The 21,250-nt window shown below is 47.8% G+C and overlaps 1 protein-coding gene across 1 annotated transcript in view; it reads left to right on the top strand.

Annotated features, from left to right (window-relative positions):
- The window catches only part of CFAP58 (cilia and flagella associated protein 58), a 116,386-nt gene that overhangs the window by 68,592 nt on the left and 26,544 nt on the right, over window positions 1-21,250 (top strand). The window contains exon 19 of the transcript XR_010832796.1: window positions 4,138-4,335. The gene's annotated coding sequence lies outside the window, so the exon portion shown is untranslated. The remainder of the gene's footprint in view (window positions 1-4,137; window positions 4,336-21,250) is intronic.

Here is a 21,250-nt window from a genome sequence, read left to right as displayed (position 1 = left end):
AGCACAGTACTGCCCAGCTCTTCCAAATGCCGCCTCCAGCTCAAGGGTCTTACTCAACCCCTCACAGGTAGGCACCTCTGCAGAGCTTTTGGTGTTCGAGGTAGGACAGGACTCATCATGGGGAGCCTGGGTGCTGCGAGCCTTTCAAGAAAGGAACGGCTGAGGAAGGCGATGTGCTGGGAAAGGAAAATAGCTGCTCAGCTCTGTGCAGGGGCTGCTTTTCCCTGTTCTGTCAGGCAGCAATGGGGAGTAGCTTCTGAGCCAAGCAGATGTGCTCTGAGCTGACTTGCACCATGCTTAGCCCCAAAACTTTATTCTTTTGTGTGCATTGTAGGGGAGGTGTTGACAGATTAGGGCTGAAATGCTGAGGCAAATGATTTCTTGACTTCTGCAGGAGCTTGCTCTTTACTCTGATTTTCTCCTCCTAAATACGTCTGGGAGAGGTTATTCAGCTGTTTGGACCGCTGTTTTGATCTCTTGTGCCTGATGTTTCTGAGCTAGGAGTGCGGAGGGAAGGCAGAGCCACTTGCCTGTTTCCATCTGCAGCTGCCCAAACCACTGAAGGAAGCAGGACGCTTCCCTGTGACTGATGGAGAAGTGCTTGTCCTGTGTGGGGCTTGTAAGCTTCTGGGCGGCCCCCAAATGCCTGTGTGCTTGCAGAGACCAGGGAAGCTGAAAGCGAAATGGCAGCCACCAAAAATGGAGCGTGTATCTGAGCAACCTGCGGGTGTGGGCAGCCCTGGGGGAGGAGGTCCTGCCCCAGCGTGGTGAGCTGGCATCTGAGGAAGGACAAAACCTCTGCAGTGATGAGTGTTCCTTCCCCGAGCCACCCAGCTGTGGTGCTTCATTACTGGTTGAGCTGGAAGAGCCTGCGGAAGGCATTTGGGTGCAGACAGAGGTTAATTGTGCTGCTGTTCTCCCCAGCCCACCTAATCTTTGCCATTGATGTTCCTGCAGCTTTTCCCTTTAAAATTAGGGCTATTGTCTTCCCCCTCTGCCAATGAAGAATGTGATCTTGGAGGCACAAACTTTTCCAGGCGGTCTTTATGAACAAAGAAGAGCGTTCAAAGTTTGAATGAAGTCTTATGGCTGGCTGAGAACTTTCTCAGTAAATGTTCTTTAGTGGAATATGCTAAAATTTGAAACTGAAACTCTGCAAATACCTATACTTCTGTCCATAAAACTTCGGATGAGAAGTACTTTTGGATGGGAGGCACAATTCCTGGCTGGGAACAGAAGAGGAGCTGGGGCAGGCAGTAAAGCCCTGGTGCTGGGCTGTTCCCATGCAATGGGGGATGCTCTGGCCACACCAGACACCGATCTGGGTGCCTTGAGAAGGTGGCTCGGTGGTGGGAGAGGCACGGCAGGTCCCCTGCAGTGCTGGCTGAGCCTCAGCCCTGTTTCACGACTTCTCTCCTGTACAGGATCTGTCCTAACACAATATGAGTGGGGACAACAGCAGCTGCTGGAGCCCCAGTGGGTCTCATGGAGGGAGGAAGGGGTGGGCCATGGGCAGCTGCCCTGTAACGTGCCAGTTCATAAAACAAAGCTGCTCCTTAAGGCCAAACTAAATCTGCTTGTGAAGGAGGGATTAAAAAGGAGGCAGAGGGCAGCTACAAGGAGAATGCCACCAGAAAGCCGGCTCTTTGATTCGGGGTCAAAAGCAGATTTCGATGCATTTGGGCTGTAAGCCCTGTTAAGTGCTGCTGCAGGCAGTCTGGAGCCTGGCGACAAGCACTAATTTTGAGAGATTATTCCTTGCTGGTGGACAATTACACACTGATCTCAGCAGGAATCTGAGCATGGCTAATCTAAATGGCCTGGCATTTTGCTATTCGGGAAGTAATGCCTTTTGATTTGTTAATGTTAGAGAGCATTTACCCTGCACAATCAAAGTTCAAATGTTCTCCCCAGGTTTTGTTACTTCTCAGGTTTGCTCAGTAAAGACAGGAACGAAATGCGCGCGCATCGATGTTGTTTAGAATTAGCAGGAAATTGCCCTGTTAATGCGGTGAAACGCTCCTGCTTGTTTGTGCACCTGGAAGGCCCCCCGGGAGCAGGCCTCTGGCACCAGCAAGGGGCTGCCGGGGTCCCTCCTGCGGCTGAGGGTAGCTGCCTGGGGGTACTGCAGCTCCTCTCCTCGAGCAACATCGCCTGAAATCATCTAAATGTCTGTGCCAAGGGGCAAGACTTCGTCCGGCTTGCGTTGTAGCTGCCGGGTGCTGTGAACTCACCTACAAAGAGATCTAAGATCTGACAGCAAGCACAGGAGAAACGTCAGGGGTGTTCAGGGTGGCTGCTGCCGCGAGGTGCCTGTTGGTGCCTTGTTGCTCGTGTTGCTGCATCCCCAGATGGGTGAGCTGGGACCCGGCCTCACCACGTGTGGTGAAGCGCTTCCAGTAAATCCTCGGCTGCTATAAAACTCCGGACTGCTGACTGCAAGGGAGTCGCGCTTACTTGCACCAAAAGATTTGTCTGTGAGCATCCAAATTCATCTGAGAATAGCTTGTTAGTAGCACCTAGATACTACAGTAATTGGTGAGCTATAAATACCCGAGCAGACATAATATTAAACAGGCTGTGTCATCAATTAGTTAATGACAGAAGCATAGAAATGTCAGATAAAAATAACCAGTAATAGCACAATCCTTTCTTCTTACCCCCCTCCTACTCTCCCTACCCAGAAGCGAGCAGCCCTGGGACACCTCATTTTTTACTGTTAATAATTTAGGAGCTGTAATGTGCTGTGATGAGCAGCGTCTGATCTGCAAAACATTCGCTTTTCCTGATTGCTTTATGCTTCCAATCCTTCACAAGTAGCAGAGCTGGTAAAAACAAGAGGATTTGATGCTGAGAATCCTCTCGGGTAATGAGGTGGAGCGTGTGGCGCGGCTCCTAGACGGAGTTTGTTTAATTCTCGTGGTGGCACTCCTACGGTGGCAGCAGCTGCCTGTCGTGTGCAGCAGCGTGGCCTGACAAAGGGCACGCAGGCTCAAGGGATGGAGAGGGCTCCCAGGAAAGAAACTTAGCGCTTTTCTCATTCCTTGGGCTTGGATCTGCAGCTGTGAGTCAGACCCCACGAAGGCAGCCCGGCTCTGGTAAAGGCAGCACATTTCCTTCATCAGTTTTGTTCAGAACTGGCTGCCAGGTTTCAAAAGTCATGGAGGGGGATACAAGGAAAGGAGGGGGACAGAATGACCCGCAGGCAGTGTGGGTGTGCAGAGCCCAGTCACGAAGGCTAACAGCCTAAGGGAGTCCCTCAGCAGGTTGTCAGGAGAAATGGGAACACAGACAGCTCTCCAGCCCATGCCCCAGCTGCTATCCTGTTTTTTTCCTTTCTGGCAAGGAAATGCTCAGGATGCGCAAGTCTGACCTGATAGCTGGAGCCTGGAAACCTTTTTTTTTGCCCCCATCTTACTTCCTCTCTTATTTAATAATAGTTCAGGATCCTTTATATAAAACAGCAAGACACATGAGCCCTGACTCTCTACGGCTTTTAAACCACATGGTGCAGAGCTTGCTGCTGTGCTCCTTGTCCTGGCAGCACTGCATGATCCTGCTGCCTCTGGGAGCTCATCCTTGGACCCAAAATGTGTCCCTGGGCACAGGGTGTGCATGCTCTTAGGGGCAAGGAGTGCCAAATTTAATCCGTTGCCCCTGGGTTTGTGCCTCCCCTGCGTTCAGCAGGTCAAAACTGACCGAAGGCACGAGGGAGAAATCCCAAACCCCATCGAGAAGCAGAGAAGGGAAACTTTCATGGTGCAGCTCTCATTTCCACCATTTCCATTTCTTCTGCTGCTTTTTTTTAATGAAGTAGAAGACAGTTTGTTTCTATTTAAATGACAAAATTGTGTTGCAACTGTGGCAATTCCAACATCCTGAATTCTTAAAGTGTTTAGGTCTGTTTCCCTCCTCTTTCTCCACCTCCTTTCCTCTTTTTCAGGATACAGAAATTAGGATAGGGTATAAGGAAAGGAGGTGAAGACTTAAGAAAATCTCGAAATATCGCAACTTCTGAAAATGGAAACAAAATGATTTTATTTTTTGTTTGCTTCTTTGGGATCTTCTGTTCATTTTTGGAAAAAATTGAATGTCTGCCTATTCCATGGCAAATACCTTTTTTTTGTTTCCCCACAGCTGAAATGAATACCCATGCGTGAGAAGCAATGATGGTGTCTTGTGGAAAGCTTGTGCTCGCCGAGGCTGGAAAATCCTTCAAAGAAAGGCTCTGGTGATCCTGGGCAATAAGGAATTCCCATGCTGATGGTGGATCAAACCAAGACAAGCAGACAGTGGTGGATGAATGGGAGAAATGAGCTGTGATGAGCACGGAAGGTGAGGATGTGGGGATGGAGCTGGCTTGGAGGGGTTACGGGGCGAGGGGCTGACAGAGACCTCCCCAGGTTTAGCTGGGGGCTGCGGCTGGTCCGTGGGCAAGCAGGGGGTGAATCCTCTCCTCCTCCTTCCCGCTCGTGGCTTTTGCAAAGCTCCAGCACTTGCTAGCAGGGGCGACTTCATGTGTCACCACGGAGTGCAGGTGGCTTTGTAGTAATGAGCTTAGAGCTAATGAAGAATATCTTTGGGTGCTTCTTTAGAAGAAAATGCTGATCCATTTATAACAAGTCACCACTTGCAAAGCAATTACCTGAACTATGTTTTTCTCCTTCTATATAAAGAATGAACCTTTTTAATTTTTAAATCAAAATATGTCAATGATGCCTGTCAAGAATGATTGGTTTTTGTAATTTAAATGTTGTGAACATATCCTGTGAAAAGTCTGCAATAAGTCTATCTTTTTTGTTAGGCTTAAAAAAGAAAAAGCAAAAGCAAGCAGGGCTAACTCCCTGGAGTGTAGGAGGGATGTTTTTTTTTTCTAAAAGTGACAAACTTCTGAAATCTGAAGGCCTCATGCGTGCACGTTTCCATGTAAATACCACAATATCTGTGGATTTTTTTGCCTCTGCTTCTTTACTGTTGACTTCCATGGCTGGCCGCACAAACAAGCGATGCAGACAGCTCTGGTCTCTTCCTTGCTTGGTTACGAGAAATGGGTTTAATACTGGAGCTGCTCAGGTCCGACACCCGTGACCTTTGGGTGCCCAGCTTGTCCCCTGCAGTGAACGCTGGGCTATTAAACTGTGAATATTTTATAGGGAGCCAAAGAGGGAAACGGGGCATGTATCAGAACCGTTTTGTGTGTCCATGGCTGCTCCATGCCTTGTCCTCTTTCTGTGACCCTCTCCAGCCTGTAGCAGCAGGTCACGGCTCTTTGTGGTGCTGGTGGGCTGCGGGGTCCCTGTCTCCACCACAACCCCACTCCACAACCTCAGTGGGTGAGGGAGGATGAGGAATGTGGGGTCAGGGGCATCTTGTGCTTCATCCTCCGCACTGGGAGCGCTGCTCCCTGCGACTTGAAGGGGAGAAGCTAAATGGCTCCTTGTTTTCCAAGCCTTTCCAACCGTGATGGTGGTGAGTTTGGCTGAATAAATTTTAAGGCTTGAGGTGCTTAAAGGGGGCTGAAGTATTACTTGTGTTTATTTTAAAAAATATATACGCTGTTTTTTACAACTCTTCTCATGGCTCATGAAATCCTTTTTATTTTAATTTCCTTCCTAGAAAGTGTGTGATGTGCTACTCATTGCTCAAACTCAAAATAAGATTTTTATCATGGGTAGTATCCGTTTTAAAATGTTTGACAGATAAATTCCTCTTATTTTCCCGTTTTTACCTACCCCAGGGCTTAAATAGCTCATAAACAACAACATCATCAACAAAAATTGTTTTGTTATTCAAATGAGACTTATTTTCCTCTCCGCAAACTGTCTTTAACAATAATAACCGCCTAAAGCTCTCCGTTTCCCTTCATAGGCAATCATTCTGGCCAAAACCAAACAAAGTAGGAAGCCCATTTTGCATCCACCTGCTATAATTATTTTGATACACACATCAAAGGGAATGTGCTGCTGCACAACACTTCTGGTTAGTTCTTTCTGTGCAGGAGCATCACCTCGCTGCCTTGTTGGAGGAAGCTGTGGCTTGGGGGCTGGAAGGTCCCTGGCTGGGGAGGGGCAGGCAGGGTGCTTCCAAGCCAGGGCCACGTGCCTGTGAGGCGGAGGGCTCTGCTCTGTCCTCAGATACTGTGAGACTTGTCTGCTTGCTGACCACCTGCCTGTTGCTGGAGGCTTCTTGACGTGCTTCTTCACAGGGCTGGCATGGACAGAAATAGCCAGGTTTTGCCAATGTGTGTGCATATAACAAGTGTCTAGAAACTCTCAAGTGCATTAGGTTCACTAATTGTCACAGCAACCTAGCAAAATGGCATTAGCCTCATTTGGCAGGTTGCTAAATGAGAGGTGGAGAGGTCAAGTCGTTTGACAGGTGTTGATCGGCTCTTGCAGCGCACTTGGGGTCAGGGCTGCAGTGTGACACCAAGACAGCTGCTGTCCTACAGCATCTTTCTGGGTTTCTGGGGCAAAACAACCAAACCTGAAATGATAATGCTAAGCTTTTGCAGGTGGACCAAATCTGGTGGCCAGGTGGTGCTGTGGCAGAAGAGACACCAAGGAGGAGTGGGGACGTCCTTGCAGGCAGCTCAGAGGAGAGTGGGCACTGGCTGCTGTGCTGCCTGGCCATCGCAGGGGGTGTCTCTGGGTGCAGTGGGGTGGTGCAGAGCCAGCGTTCCCAAAGGGAAAGCCCTGCTGCTGACCAGAGCAGGGAGGATAGCATGGCAGGGTGTGGGAGTCCTGTCCTCAGCTTGTATTTGGGACCTTGGGTATGGCACCAGGTGTCCTCAGATAAAATTGGCAGTGTAAGGGCTGGGAATGCAGCCTGATGGCCTGGGTCTGCATGGGGACGTGGCTATGGGGGGGCTCGGTACCACCAGTGCTGGTGCTGGCATGACTGTGGTGGAGGGAATTATGCACCTGGGTCAGGATTTTTTTTTTTTGCAGCCAATGCTCCACCTAGGTTGAAAAGTTACTCTGTCCAGAGCATGCTTTGGATAGGGAAATGCTTTCCTTTAAATCTACTGTTCTGAGTAGTGCTGCCCTCCCCATCTCCCCACTGGAGTGTCGTGGCTGCCCCCAGCCCTGCCGATGGGGGGGACCCACCTGAGCTAATGGCCTTCATGGTAAATCTACTAGCCTGAGCAAGCACAGGCACAAAATGCATTTGCCAATCCTCAGGTCATTCTTGCCATGAACTGGACTAAGGAAAACTGCGCAGCTCCCTGTGTGCTGGCAGGTGGCAGCCGCGGGGTGGGAACCTCTTTAATCAGCGCATCAACCTGCAGAGAGCACCTGTATCTTTCCCCTCCCCACCTCCTGCAAACACCACAACTGATTTCTTGGCAGCTGGAAACTCCTCAGAACTCCGGTTCTTAACGAGCCGAGGGAGGGCATGGCAGCAGGTAGGTTGACGGAGGTACCCGTGGGGTCGGTGTGTGTGCAGCAGTCGTTCAGCTCTGACCATAAACACAAAGCTATTACAGCTTGCTTCCCAGGGGTGGGATGGGGAGCCCAATCCTGAACACAATTAGGGAGCCAAAGTACATAGTTCACTCCTTCAGGTGTTCAACCCTTTGAATTTCTGCGGAGGGCTCTCGCGCTGTGGACAAATGACTTCACCTGGATGCAAACCAGAAAGTTTGGGTGTCCATTGCCAAGGCCTTGTGGAACTGTCGGGCACGGGGACAGGAAAACACACACAACCAAGCTGCTGATTTACCACCCATACAGCAGTTTTCCCCTGTATATTTTTATGTCCCTAGCCCCAGTGAGTGTTGTGCTGGGATGCATGGAAAGTCTTTGCTGTGGTCCAAAGGGGCAGACTTTGGCTAGCAAGAGTGTAATGGCATTGCTGAATAGATGCAGAAAAGCCAGGGCAGGAGTTCCTGATGTGTTGTCTCAGCCACGTGGGACACGAGGCAGTCCTTTTAATCTGGGTTGATCTGTGAGAAGAAAGTTCTGCGTCTCTTTAACATGCTATTTTTGCCCTGCTTTGGCAGTGGCACGGGGAAGAGGCCCAGCTAATGAGAGAGCAGGGCTTTTTGATGCCAGCCCAGAAGCAAGTGCCAGCTCAGTCATCTTTTGTGCGTTGGTTATTGAAGCCATAGGTGCTTGTGGGGAGGACTGCGAGGAGACTTTCCCTCTGATGTCGCAGCAGCTGCTCCTGAGTGCATGTGGCTGAATTTGGGAAAAGAAAACTGGGAAAAGGAACTGAAGCCCCCTGGTGTGAATGCTGACCCCATAGCATAAGCATCTCTACACAGTGCTTTGAGGTTTCTCCATTGACTATTAGCACAATCCTGGACCTTGTTATAACTCTCTTTGAGCTATTCTGTGTAAGTTGCCTTGATCTACGGCTAAGAAGCACTATTTAAGAGCTAGGTATTATCATGATTCGCTTTTACCTTCTCTAATCTAGTCCTGAAGAGGAAGATTTGTACTGTGACAAGAGAAGTAGTGCTGCAGGGATTAGCCTCTACGTGTCCCAGTATGCAGAAAAGAGCGGATCTGGGCTGCTGAGCCCTGTTGGCTTCTCAAAGCTCTCAGAGGCTTTCCCACCACTCCCTCAATCACTGCGGTAGCCATGCAGCGAGGAGTCATCTTTTCCTGTGGGTTTGATCACTGTTCATCCTTGTGATTTTTGAAGGGGAAAGGAGAGAGTGGGGGGACAGGTAAAACTCCAAAAAGCTCCAAAAACCTGCAGTCATGGGGTTGGCAGACTTGACGTGGGAAAAGCAGAGCTGTCTCTGAGGCATAAGGGATCCTGGATGTGCCATTCTTGGACAATGCTCCTGGCAGCAAAAAGGGTTTGCAGTCTGGTGGGGAGAAAATATCTTGCCTCCACCTCCTTGCTGCAGGAATTGTCCTTGTGTTTTTTGGAGGGGCTGGCTGCTCTCTAATCGTCAGGGAGATGGCACAGCCCATGACTGCAGGAGGTAAAGAAGGTCTTAGCTCATGCACTGGATATTCGTGGCCTGGGAAATAGAGCTCTTTGGCGTTATCCCTGTTGGCATCTTTTCCACTGCTCCTTTTTTCTTCAGTGCCCAGCCCCCCGAAGCACACCAGCCCATCCATTGTCTCATAGCCTCTAGAGAGTGGCGTGCGTGCCCAAGGTGGTACCCAGCCTCCTGTGACCTGAGGGTGTGAAGCCACGTGTGTGCTGAAGGGCTTTGATGGGTCTGTGGGTACTAAATACTGCGTTCTCATGGGCTGCTTGGCAGCTCTCTAGAGCAACTGTAGCATTCAAGCCGGGGGTGCTTGTAGGAGAAACAAGACCAGTGTTTACACTGGGATAATATGAAATAGGGCTGGGAAGGGTCCTGAGGGTTATTTAAGTTTTCTTGTGCGGGATCAGTTTGACCTAACGCACCAACTGTATCTCAACTTAAAACAAGTCTCATTTGCAGATGAAGAAGCTTGCTGACATCCAGAATTTCATTGTTTGAAAGTAGGCAGAGACCCAGATTTTCTTTGCTGAAAGAGGCAAACCGTACTTAAAAAGATGTTCTGGAAAATGCGGGTGATTTTTCTCAATGCTGTGTAATGTCTCGGTTAGTATAACTTCAAAAATCAATTACTTTCTTTTACACTAAAGAACAATTAAGCTGTTCAAACCACTTGGCAAATAGCTACAACATCCAGACAATGAGAACTTCTGGAAAGGACCATAGTGATTGCTTAGATGCCTGCCTTTGATTAAATTAGTTAATACAGATTTGCTTTCTCCTCCCTTTCCTCTAGCTCTGAGATGAAGAATGCAGGAGGCTTTGAACTCATATTTTACATTCTCGTGCCTACCTCAAACCCACCTCACGATAAATATTTGAAAGTTTGACTTAAACTGCTCCAAATGCTTTCTAGATTCCCAGATGAATCACTAAATTGCCTAAAAGGAGAGCCTGAAGATGAAACAGACTCCACAGTAGCAAAGCAGACTGGAAGATTACATATTTCTGTAATTGGTAAAAGTGTCAAATTTTCAGACCCTCTGTAAAAGAAAGAATCTATATATTAAAGCCCTCAGATTATCTGGGAAGACTTTATGGCTATGGAAATCAGAGGCAAACTGTCAATTTTCCCAATTTTTTCTCTCCTTTCCAGGAGAAAATTCTCCTTATTCTCTCCAAATAAGGCTTTCTTTTTCCTTTGGAAACCTGGAGGGAAAGCCTGGGAAACAGAGGTTAATAACATTGATTTAGAACAGTAAAAGTGAGGGGAAAAAGACAAGTTACTTAACTCGGGCAAGGCTGAGCATTCGGGGTGCAGGCAGCAGGGTGGCGGTTTGCTCAGACATTGGGACAGTAAGTCTTAATTCCTCACCGCCTGGCCTGCTGGTTTTGGAGGATGCTTGTGCCTCTTGTGCAAGAAGCTTGCCTCTTGTCATAGATCAACTCCATCCTCTTGGAAATTGAACACAACTGGGGGTACTCACAAAAATAATCAGTTTGGTTCATACTGGGAAACCAGCTTGGGTTGAAATTTTGGGTGGTGTGGCCACATGTAAGAGTGCTGCTGCCGAGGGGCTGGGCGCAAAGCACGGGCTGTGGGGGAGATTTATTCGGATTTTTTTTTTTTGTTTCACCAGTAAGGGAGTAACCAAGAGGGGATGTGCAAGTTGGCACAGACCTACTTTTCTTAACGTGTGTCATGGTCTTGTCCATGGCTTAATTCATGTGAAGAGGCAGGGTCTGCTTGCTCAGGGCATTTTGAAAGCCCCATTTCTGCATTCTTCCTCTAGAAGTGCTTGGGAGTAGCATCCTGTTGTTCTGTGATCTTGCTGGTCTCTAGATCTGCGGGATGGTGTGGCAGGAAAGGGGCTGTTGTAGGAGACTCAGCCACTGCAACCCAGCCACTCCACTGCACTGGTGTCTGATGGCCGATCATGTACCACATGATGTCGTAAAGCCCCTGAAAGCTTATTCTTTTTGTCATTTTTTTCCCCTCTGGGTTTTAAGTTTCTGCTGCTACTTAGCTTTGTAAAATAATAAATAGCAAAAAAAAAAAAAAATGTTCTTAGAAATTCATGCCCAAGGCTGGGGCTTTTTCTAAGTAGTCTTGATTCCTTCAGAGGGAAGCTACTACTAAGCAAAAATTACCATAATTAACTATAGTAAACTGCTTGCCATTTGATGTCAGAGACTTAAAAGCTTCTGTAGGGATCCACGCAGTATTTGAAAACAAGGCCTCAATGGTCTAATTAAAAAAGAGCAAGAGCGGAGTAGGAAAGGCTAGTGATAAATCTAAACAAACCACAATAAGCTGACGAGAGGAAAGGTAAACGAAGCCTTGCATCTTGGTCCAAAAAGAGCTCAGGAAATCTGGCTTTCTTCTTGCCCTGCACACCTTCTTCTGAAGCCAAGGGTCCCTCTTGCTCTGGATTTCATGCAGGACTTCACTGGGAGTTTGGATCAGGGTGCAGAGCTTTTCAGTGTGGGAAACGGACACATTCCCTTTAAGACTGCCGGTGCTGGGAGAACACATCAGATTTTGAGCAAGTTCACCCTGAGGCAGCAGCAGCCTGGTGATGAATGTGGGCAAGGCAAATATTTGTATAGCAATTACCCATGCGGTGCAATGATAATAACACAGATACGTTTCTGGTGAGATGGTGCTCGCAGCAGTTCAAATTGGGGCTGTAAATACGTCGGTTTCCTGGGAAGCAGGAGGATTTACACTAGCAGAAGGGCGCTCTCTGAGCTCGTGTGCTGTTATGCTGCTGCTGTTTTGGTGGGGGCCAAGCAGGTCTCCAAGTGACTGCTGCTTGTATCCTCACCGTGACAGGTCAGGCAGGTGGCACCAGGGAAGGGTGTTCCCTCGCTCTTCTGCATGTTCAGACTGCTCAGCTGCCCAACGAAACGAGAGGGGATGCTGCTGTTTTTCATCACCTTGTGCTGGAAGAAGCCTGGGAAAGGAGTCTGGCTGGACAGCCCCCCCTAGAAGGGAGTGCGGGGGTTTCCTGTTGCCTTCCCAGGTGCTTTCCAAGGGCTCTGACTGACCAAAGCAGTTTGTGTTCTGGTGGTGGAGGGGGTTTCTGTCCCAGTGCAAACGCAGGAGCTTGCATAACCCTTTCTGAGCTCAGCTCACAGCTGCACAGGGCAATGCCAGCCACTTCTGTAGATCCACAGCGGCATGGGGACAGGCTGTCTGTGCCTGGCTCGGAGCATTACTCAAGGCCCTGAATTATGGCTACTGGTCACTCCAGTAGCATTTTGTATTGCCCCCAAGAACATGGGCTTTTCAACAGCAGAGTCACTGGAAAAGCTTTGCTTCTGGGATACTTGATGCTGAGGAGCTTTGGCAGTGCTGTGCTGCTGGAGCATGGGTACATTTGGCTCTTTTGCAGGCCAAGTGCATTGCAGCGGGAGTTACCACTAAAAATAAGGGTGTCCCATGGCTGGGAACTTCATAATACCTCTTTATGTATCCCTGTTGAGAGGGAAGCACTGCACAAAGGGGCAGCCGGGACATGGCTGCCTTTCCCAGTGTCTGTACCTTAAACACTGTCACCAACATGTGCAGGGCTGTTGTGGTGCCCTGCCACACCTGTGGGCTGGAGGCTGGTGCATATAAGCTGAGTGTCCCAGGCTGAGCTCTGCCTTCAGCTTGTCCTGAATCCTCCTCCAGTGCTGCGGGGAGCAAAGATGCCAGGAGGCACATGGGGCCTTCACAACCTCATGGCTGTCTAGCTGGAAAAAAAAATAAGGTGCAAACCAAACTGCTTGAGGGAGATTGCACATGTAAATGAATAATCAGACTTTGCTCTCAAGGCGAAAGTTCACTGGATTGCAGCCGTCTGTTCAGATGGCCAGTGGTTTTCCCAAGCCTTTTAATGAGAGTAATTGTGCTCATCTTCCTCAAGGCTGTGATGCGATCTTTGGTTTCCCATCTGTCCCTTTTGGAATTTTGGGTGGTGGGAAAAGCAGTTTCTTTTCCTTGCGATACTGACTCCTCTCCAGTTGTGGCTGTCTGATACACAAGCGAGCTTTTGAGTTTGGATCCATGGGTCCCGCTGTTTTCCCCAAGACCTCGAGTGAGGCTGTCACCATGGCAATTCTTTTGCTGCACAGACACACCATCAATGCAGAAGACTCTTGGTCTGCCATCCTGAAAGGGAAAAGCAAAGCTTTCTTTGCTCTGAGAGCTCCTAAGCAGAAGAGGAGGAATCAAGAAAGAGGCTTTTGGCTGCTGTTGGGCTGTGGCTGCAGCGTGTCTGGCTAGAGAGCATGACGATGGTCCTGGTGGGTCAGAGCAGAGATCTGTGGCAACGCTGCCCTGTCACCAGCAGCAAATGCCTGTGCAAGGCTAGGGTGAGCAAATAAAGATCTGCTCTCCTCACTTCCTCGTTCCTGGCAGTTGGTGTCTCAGACATTTCCAGAACCGGGTGTGGTATCTGTGTGCAATAGCCCTATAATACGGACTGTGTCCCATTCCAGCTGGAGCTGGTTTGCAAAAGCTTTGCCAAATGCTGCATACATCTATTTATCTGCTGAAAGCCTGGGCCAGGTGATGGTTCCTTTAAGGCAGTGCAAGTCCAGTGTGATTCCACTCATTAAAACAAGATCACCTTGGCAGTCCTTTCCCATGCTGCTACCATTACGGATGTCATAGCTGCATCCTGCCAAACTTCCTCAGGGCAAACTCCAAGCACAAATGAGAAAAAGCTCTTCTTTTTTTCCCCTCCTGTCCAGTAGAGTCACACTATCCAGGTACCAGAACAAACTAGACCAGTGAAAATACCATTCCTTGTATCTCATGGGCTACAGAGGAGGAATTAGCTATTCATCTGATCCAAGGCAGTCTAACAGGAGATGCTCCATGATTAATGGAGGGTGCAGTTCAGAAATGCAGGTGAGCTGATCCAATGTCTTCCTGATCCTGAAAGTTTCCATGTTCCCTTTGCTTGTATTCACTGGGGCAGATGTAGTCAGCTTGGATTTCAGTTTTGCTAGTCAGCTCCTTCTGGGATGATTCAACTCACTTATCTGGCAGAAGAATAAACTTGGCCTGTTTTTTTCTTTTCTTCCCCCCCAATATGGGGAAAGGAATCACTCTGTCAGATTAGTGAGCTGAATGGGTTCTGTGCAGGGTCTGGTACAAGGACAAGGGGTGGGAGTGGAACCACGTGGCGGCTGATCAGGTTGGGGAAATGGAGGAGTAGAGGAAGGAGGGCTAGGCCTGACTTTGGTGATGGCTATTGGCTGTGACAGCTAGCATTACAAGAGGTTAATCCTCTTCACAGGTTTGCAGCCACATCGATCGGGTTGGATAGTCTGTGTCAAATTCCGTGCAAAAGCCCAGCATGAGGACAACACCTCTGGTTTCCAGGGAATGGATGCACTTGGATTTATGAATGACTTTTTTCTTGAAATTTCTCCCAGAAAGCCTCCACAAGATTGTTTACGTGTTTGTGTCTTCTTTTAACCTAATTACTTAGCAGCAGCCTCACGTGGAGCTGCAGCGTATGCTAGCAGAGGCACTGCTGGTACAGCTATTTTGCCTCCCCAAACAGCATTATATACAGCAAACAAAGCAGCTGTCTCGGCTACAGTTGTTACAAGCTGTTATTCCCGCCTCCTACCTACCCTTTGAGATGATAATGTTGTCTCCAAAACTCTGCAGTGTATATATACAGTATTTATGTGTTATAAATTGTAGCGCTTACTGTGAAGTGCACTGTGGTGATGCAACTCCCTTTCCTCATTCCCTGTCTATCCGGGAGATGTATTGCACAGCTTGGTGGAAAGGCCCACCAGCAGCTTACACCTGCAGCAGGAATTTCCTCCAGGCAGCCAGATGCAGCTCTAGCTTCAGTTACAAGAGACTCGGTAGCTGGAAAAAGTACCTCAGGGTAGCGGTGGTGTGGGAACCACCGGACTCGTGATGGTTCTGGATCCTGCAGACCACTCATCTTCTTGATGGGGTGGTTCAACCCTCTGGAGCTGTCACTAGACTTTCATGAACAAGTGGGGTCAAGCATTTGTGCTTCACTGTGGTCCTGACAAGTCATCTGGTCAGGAGGAACCTTCCATGAATAGTGGAGTTGGTGCTTTCCACCCTGAAATCCCTTTGCAGATGCAGAAATTAAGCAATAAGGGGCCTTATGGGGTGATGCTGTTGCCCAAGGAAGGATGAGAAGAGGGATATGTGCTGGTAACCAGTGGGCCACCCTGGGATTACCCAGCATGGGCCTAATGAGCTCCTTGCTGTTGGAGGGAGTCAGTATGGGAGTAAGCATAGCTCCTGCTTGCTTTCTACCTTTTTCTGACTGGATGTACTCCTGTGGACTTTAGGCTTGCGTCCTACCAGTCTCAGCCCGACCAGCATGTGGCAGGCAGTGCCATGGGCCCTGTGGGATGTCTGTGTGTGATTTTGCAGGCCGCATGTTCTGCGGGCCTGCCTGTATCACCCAAACAAGGTGCCCAGAGGTGGAAATGTGCTCAACACAGGCAATGGAGAGCTGCTCATCCCACCTGGGACCTGAGGGCTGTATTTCTCCATCTTAGGCATCTTGACAAGGCATCTGGGCCTGAATAGCCAGCATATGACTGCTCAGTATAGCGGAGCGTGGGATGTTGCCCCAGATGAGATGCATACCGTGTGCCCTAGTGTTATGGCCTGCCCGTGCCCCTTCTTGGAGGAGGACCTGTCTTGTGCTTCATGGAGCAAGTACCCAGAAAATTACAGCACTAACACATCATAAACTGCAGGTTATTAATGTCAGCTGGCTGCAATTTTACCACATTTGAAACTTCAGGAGCTGGCTTGTTGTGGCTGGAGCCAGGTGCTGGGCTGCCTTCTCCACGTTGCTGTGCCAAAGCACCTGGTTCTGAGCACTGTCTCTTCTCCTGAGCACCTCATGCCAAAGGCCGTGCTGACTGCAGCTCCTGCAGCAGCTCCCTGAGGTGCAGACTGTGTGGGGATCTGTCCCGACACCTCCTCGTTCCTCTGCTAGGTGTGTGCATCTCCCTACCCGCACCTCTTCTTGCATTGCCGCTCCTCGCAGCTGAATAACGAGAGCGAATGGTTTGTGAACTCTGGCTGAACTGACAGGATCTCTTCATAACGCTCCACATTTCTGCAATTAGTTTTTTTTTTAATTTAATTTTATTTATTTTTAACAGGCTCTGCTCCCAGATTTACTGAGCTGAATGCAATCGTTTAGCTTCATTATTCTGTTGCAAAAGGTCTGCTGGCAAGTTTATTAAGCAATAAGGGATGAAAGGCAGCAAGTTTCTAGGTGGTTATAGTGTGTGTTGTGTAGTGTTGATAAGGCACAAGGTCGAAGGCTCACAGCTTTAATCACTGGAGAAAAACACCCTGGAGAGACAGAATCTTATTGGTATAATGGCATGGAAGTGAGTCATAAAAAAAGGAACTGCTATTTCAAACTGCCCGTTCCTCTGCCTGGAGAAACCAATGCTTAGGAGAGATTGTTTGTGGGATTGCTCTAATATCACATCTATGGCTGTCTTCCCCTTAAGGATCATGGACCAGCTGGAAATGGAAATCCACTGAACCAGCTCCTTTTCTCTTAACCTCCTAGTCAGAGAGCTCCAGTTTTGGTTGATAAAATTCATGCTGAGGGGCTTTGTCCCTGCAGAAACCTTGCAGTTCTGTGTCTGCAGGGAACTTGTCAGATCTCATGAAGTCTGGCAAACTGCTCCTGGTGGCCCTGCTGGTGTGGTTGTGGCTCCGGCCTTCATCACACGGTGCTGCTGCCTCTCTCCTGCTGGCATCCTACATGGTTGTAAAGCAACAGCATCTTCCTTGGGCCTGAATGTAGCTGAACCACATAATTTTGTGCAAGTGGACTGTATCTTTTCTAAACAAGCAGGTCATGTACTGCTCTCTCTCCTTTTTCTTAAACACTGGGGTAAAGCAACATTAAATCAGGCAGAGCTTAGTGACTGGATGAGGTAGTGTAAATGATAAGATGTGGGGCTGTGTAAAACATTGATCCTGGGACTTGCACAAGACCAGGCACTACAGGTGTTGGGCTTTCTCAGAAAGAAATAGGGACTGGACAGGGCATGGTTTCACTTGGTTCCACTAATGATGAGGAAATGCAAATATAATCAACAGGGTGTTGGTGACATTGTAATTAGTAAGCAAAGATTCAGAAAAAAGAGGCTTAGCACAAGAAAGGTGGGAATTGAAGATTCCCACAAGAAGTTGAGAATCTAAGTGTGTTACAGGGACCCTCATGTCTTGCAACCCGAAGCCTGGCCAGGAATACCCTGTGCACGTCATAAGCAAGCCACGTTGTTTTGTTTCTCTGACTTATTCATTTACCTGTAAATTAAGGACCGAAATTGTCTGGACTGTTACTCATTTTTAAACTTGGGTTTACATCCACCGGGGCAGCAGAAGGTGGATTTACTTTTTGCTTGTTGCATTAAAAATTAACGCTGTGTTCCCTTTGTCTCCATAAAACAGTTTACAGCATTATTACATGAATTTTCTTCACAATCTGTCCTCTCATCTCACGCCTCTGTGAAAGAGCCTTTGTAAGCCTGGGACAGGCTCTGATCATAAAAGAGGAGACTCACTGGCATCAGCTAGGCTGGATGAGGAGTCTACACAGAGCTGAGAACAAGGGCAATCTGAATTTAAAATCTCTGCTTTTGTGTCTACTTTGTCACCAGTCATCACTGTGATGTTCAGCAAGTCACATCATTGCTACCAGAGTCCTGGCCTTACACACACCCTGTAAATCTGGGCTCGTAGTACATCCCAGCATAATACAGTAATTTCAGGGTGAATTAACAAATTTCAATGGATTAGAGGCCTATTCTTTAGCAATGCTAAGTAATATTATTGCCTCCCCATGGAGGCTATTAGAAATTGAAAGATGACATCTGAGGGAAAGATACCATTAGAACAATGTAGAGAAGCCAGATGGGCAAGTGATCCACACAGCTTATGTCAAGAAAACGGGAAACATCTGTCTCTGTGGGGAATGGAAGAAATAACTAATGTACCCGTGTACAGCCTGCGAGATTGATAGCTGCAATTTAGCAGAGGCTGTTCAGCACTTTTATCAGCAATGACAAAGTGGCCTGCCGTGTTACCTGCTTCTTAATCAATCTCTTGATTGCAGTATGGAAGCGGCTGGAGTTACTGTCTGAAGAGAGAGATCTTATAAAATGAAACAGCAGTGACACAACCATATGGGGGACCATATGTGAGGACAACATCTGCAGAGGGCTTCATCTTTTCTTTCTCTTTTTGTTTTTTCCCCTTCTCATTTAATTGCAAAGAGTTATTGGATTAATATGTAGATCAGGTCAACAGCCATATCTGAAGAGCCCAGCACTGCAAATCAGGCTCCTGTGGCAGGGAAGCAGAAGTTGAGTCTTGTGACATGAGAGAAATAGAAGATTAATTAAACGCCCTAATGTGTAAAGCCTGCCCTTGTTATGGGGAATGGAGGCTGAAGGGGAGCTCTGCATTACCTAGTCTCTGGGACGAATGCTGAATGTTGTGGGTCACCACTTCAAGTCAATGTGAATTGTTGACATTACAGGGCACTGTAAAGTCAAAATTCTCATCCTCATTTTGCAGTTCTGTCAGCTCTGTTGTAGCAGCCAAGCTGGTGGCTTTAATGGTCTGAGCTAGGTGGAGTGATGTGATAAGGGTTAATGTGCTCAGAAGCTTGTCTGTTTCCCCTGCCCTACATCTCAGCTGATTTAATGTCAGAGATAACCTCTGCCTGACAGCATTGCCCCATCTGTATAACATCTTGCAGCACACCAAGATGCCTGCAGCATGCTCCTTGCTCAGAAAACAGAGCTCCCAGGATATGGCAGATAGGACTTGGACCCCAGATTTGAAATCCAATGTGGGAGAGAAATTCACTTTAGAGAGAGAAATTTGTGTTTTGGTGTTTTGTAAGTCTGATTCTGTTTATAGCCTTTTCCTGTTCTGTTGAACTTACTGAAGCAGATTTTCATCTGGAGTAAATAATGCAACTGTTCCCTCCAGTGGAGCTACAATGATTCACACCAGCTTGGATTTGGTTCCAGTAACCTTAACTCCTCAGTGTAATTAACTAAAGTAATTGCATTCTCATACCCGTGTGTTTTTTTTTTAAACAACTTTATTCCAGGTTATATAAAGTCAGTGTAGTTGTCTTAAACTGAACCCCAATAAAACTTCAAAATCACCCTGCTTCTGTTAGGGCTGGAGATGCTTCTTTGATCCTAGTGATTTCTCAAGTGTGATTTTTGTATGATTCAAACTGTCCTAGTGCATAAGGTTTTTAATAGCAGGGTGGGGCACCTGACATATCTTTGCTTTAGGAGCCCTGACACCATCGGTAGCTTAGTGTGGTACCCAGAACTTAGCACCCTTGCCCCAGTGAGAGCCCCAGGGGAGGATTCTGGTGGTGGTGGCTCTGTGGCCAAACTGTACTGGACCCAGTTAGGTGCAAGGCAGTTTGGAAACAGCCTCAGCACCTGCATCGTTTCCTTTGGTGTGACACTTTGTTGCTGTGGTTAAATTGCAGGGATGTGGTTATTGGACGTGGTAACTGCAGTGGCAGGAGGTGATATGGAAATGTGGTCATTCACCCTGCACAAATCTTAGTAAGACTGTTAAAACTAATGGAGAAAAATGGGGAAATGCTATGTTTTCTAGATGCAGGCTTGAACAGCAGCTGAATTGCATTGATCGGTTCACTTTTCTTGAATCAGTAGACAGGAACAGATATGAAAGAAAGAGGAAGCGAATTGACATTATAGAAATGGATGCTTTATTACCCCATTATCTCATTCTTTTATCCAACAAAGGCCCAGTTGTTCACCTCACAGCCCTTTAACCAAAACCTTTTTTTTTTTTTCTTCCCCACACCATAGTGTAATAGCTTTGTTGTGCAGTGAGGATGTTCATTGAATGCTTTCATGGCTGGTGCAGCAGCTTTGGCCGAGGACATGTGCCATGGCCCTGTCCCCCTTAAAGACAGGAGTGAACCAGAGAGAGGGGTGCTGAGCCCCACTAAAGGTTAGCCTGTGATGCCTTACAGAGCTTTCTTCTGTGAACACCCTCCCTTCACTGAAGAAGGCAAAGTGCTCTGGTGATGGATTTCATGGAATAGGACACCTGGGAGCACCAGCTATTTGAATATAGTGATGTGCTTTATGGAGAGATTATGTTTTTGTTTAAGCTTGCTTGGATGTCAGGAAGACAACTGTGTGGAGATTGTGTGGACAAACGAAGTGAGAGCTAATGCTCAGCAAGAGGTATGCAAGCTTCCCAGGGGGCATGGATTTGCAGTAGTACAACACAAAATCAGATTTCAGAGATCAGCCATGCTGAAAAGGTATTGACTGAAGATAAAAGCAGATGCTTACCTGCTCACTTTCTGAGGTGCTTTATTGCTCACTTTTATTTGGTTTTGCACTAAGTAAAGGGATCTCCGTCTCCTCTCTCAGGTGGGGCTACCCTTTGCATGCCACAGAGCTCATCCCTCTTTCCTCATCTCAAAAAGACTGAAACACAAGTGGGGATGGCAAGGCTTCATTTTCTGAGTACATCAACAAAACAAAAAACATTTGGCCATATCTGTTGTGGATTGATGTGACCCCCTTCACCTGTTGGGGATTTCTGGCCTCATTTTTCATTATGGGATGTTAGAAGAAATGCGGGGAAGGAAATGACAGGATGTCACAGAATGGTTGAAGCTGGAAGGGACCTCTGGCAATCATCTAGTCCAACCTCCCCACCAAGCAGGATCACCTACAGCAGGTTACCCCCACAGTAACCAAGTGTTTTCTCAATGACCAAGCACTGCCAGCTGCACTGTCTCCGGTGGTGTACAGGGATTGTCTGATCCTTCGCCCACAGTGCTGACCATGGGTGGGTGCTGTAAAGGGAGCAGTGCAGGCACAGGCTGTTCACCACAAAGGACCTAAATGTTTAGGTTGGTTTAAATGAAAATCCAAAGATCAAAAATTCTCTGGAGGGTCTCAGTGTGATCTGCTGAGAAACTTTTCTTATGCTGTGGATGACCACAGGCATGTGGAGTCTGAGGGTGGATGACAGCTGTGGACCATCCAGCTGGCAGAGGCTACTCTGCTGGGGATCCAGAAACCAGGGGAGATAGACTGGGATGGGGACTGGGGAGTTTTGGCTCTCAAGTTTTAAGTCCCTCATTAATATTCAGGTGTGTGAAAACCAGAAAGTTTTTGAGATCTCGCCTGTTCCCATCACAATTTAGCTGAAAGCAGAGAAAATGAACTATCTTG

The sequence above is a fragment of the Anser cygnoides genome, chromosome 7, assembly GCF_040182565.1.
Source record: "Anser cygnoides isolate HZ-2024a breed goose chromosome 7, Taihu_goose_T2T_genome, whole genome shotgun sequence".
Classification (NCBI taxonomy): Eukaryota; Metazoa; Chordata; class Aves; order Anseriformes; family Anatidae; genus Anser; species Anser cygnoides.
The sequence above is the reverse complement of the archived record's forward strand: the minus strand, read 5'-3'. Positions and strand labels throughout refer to the sequence as shown.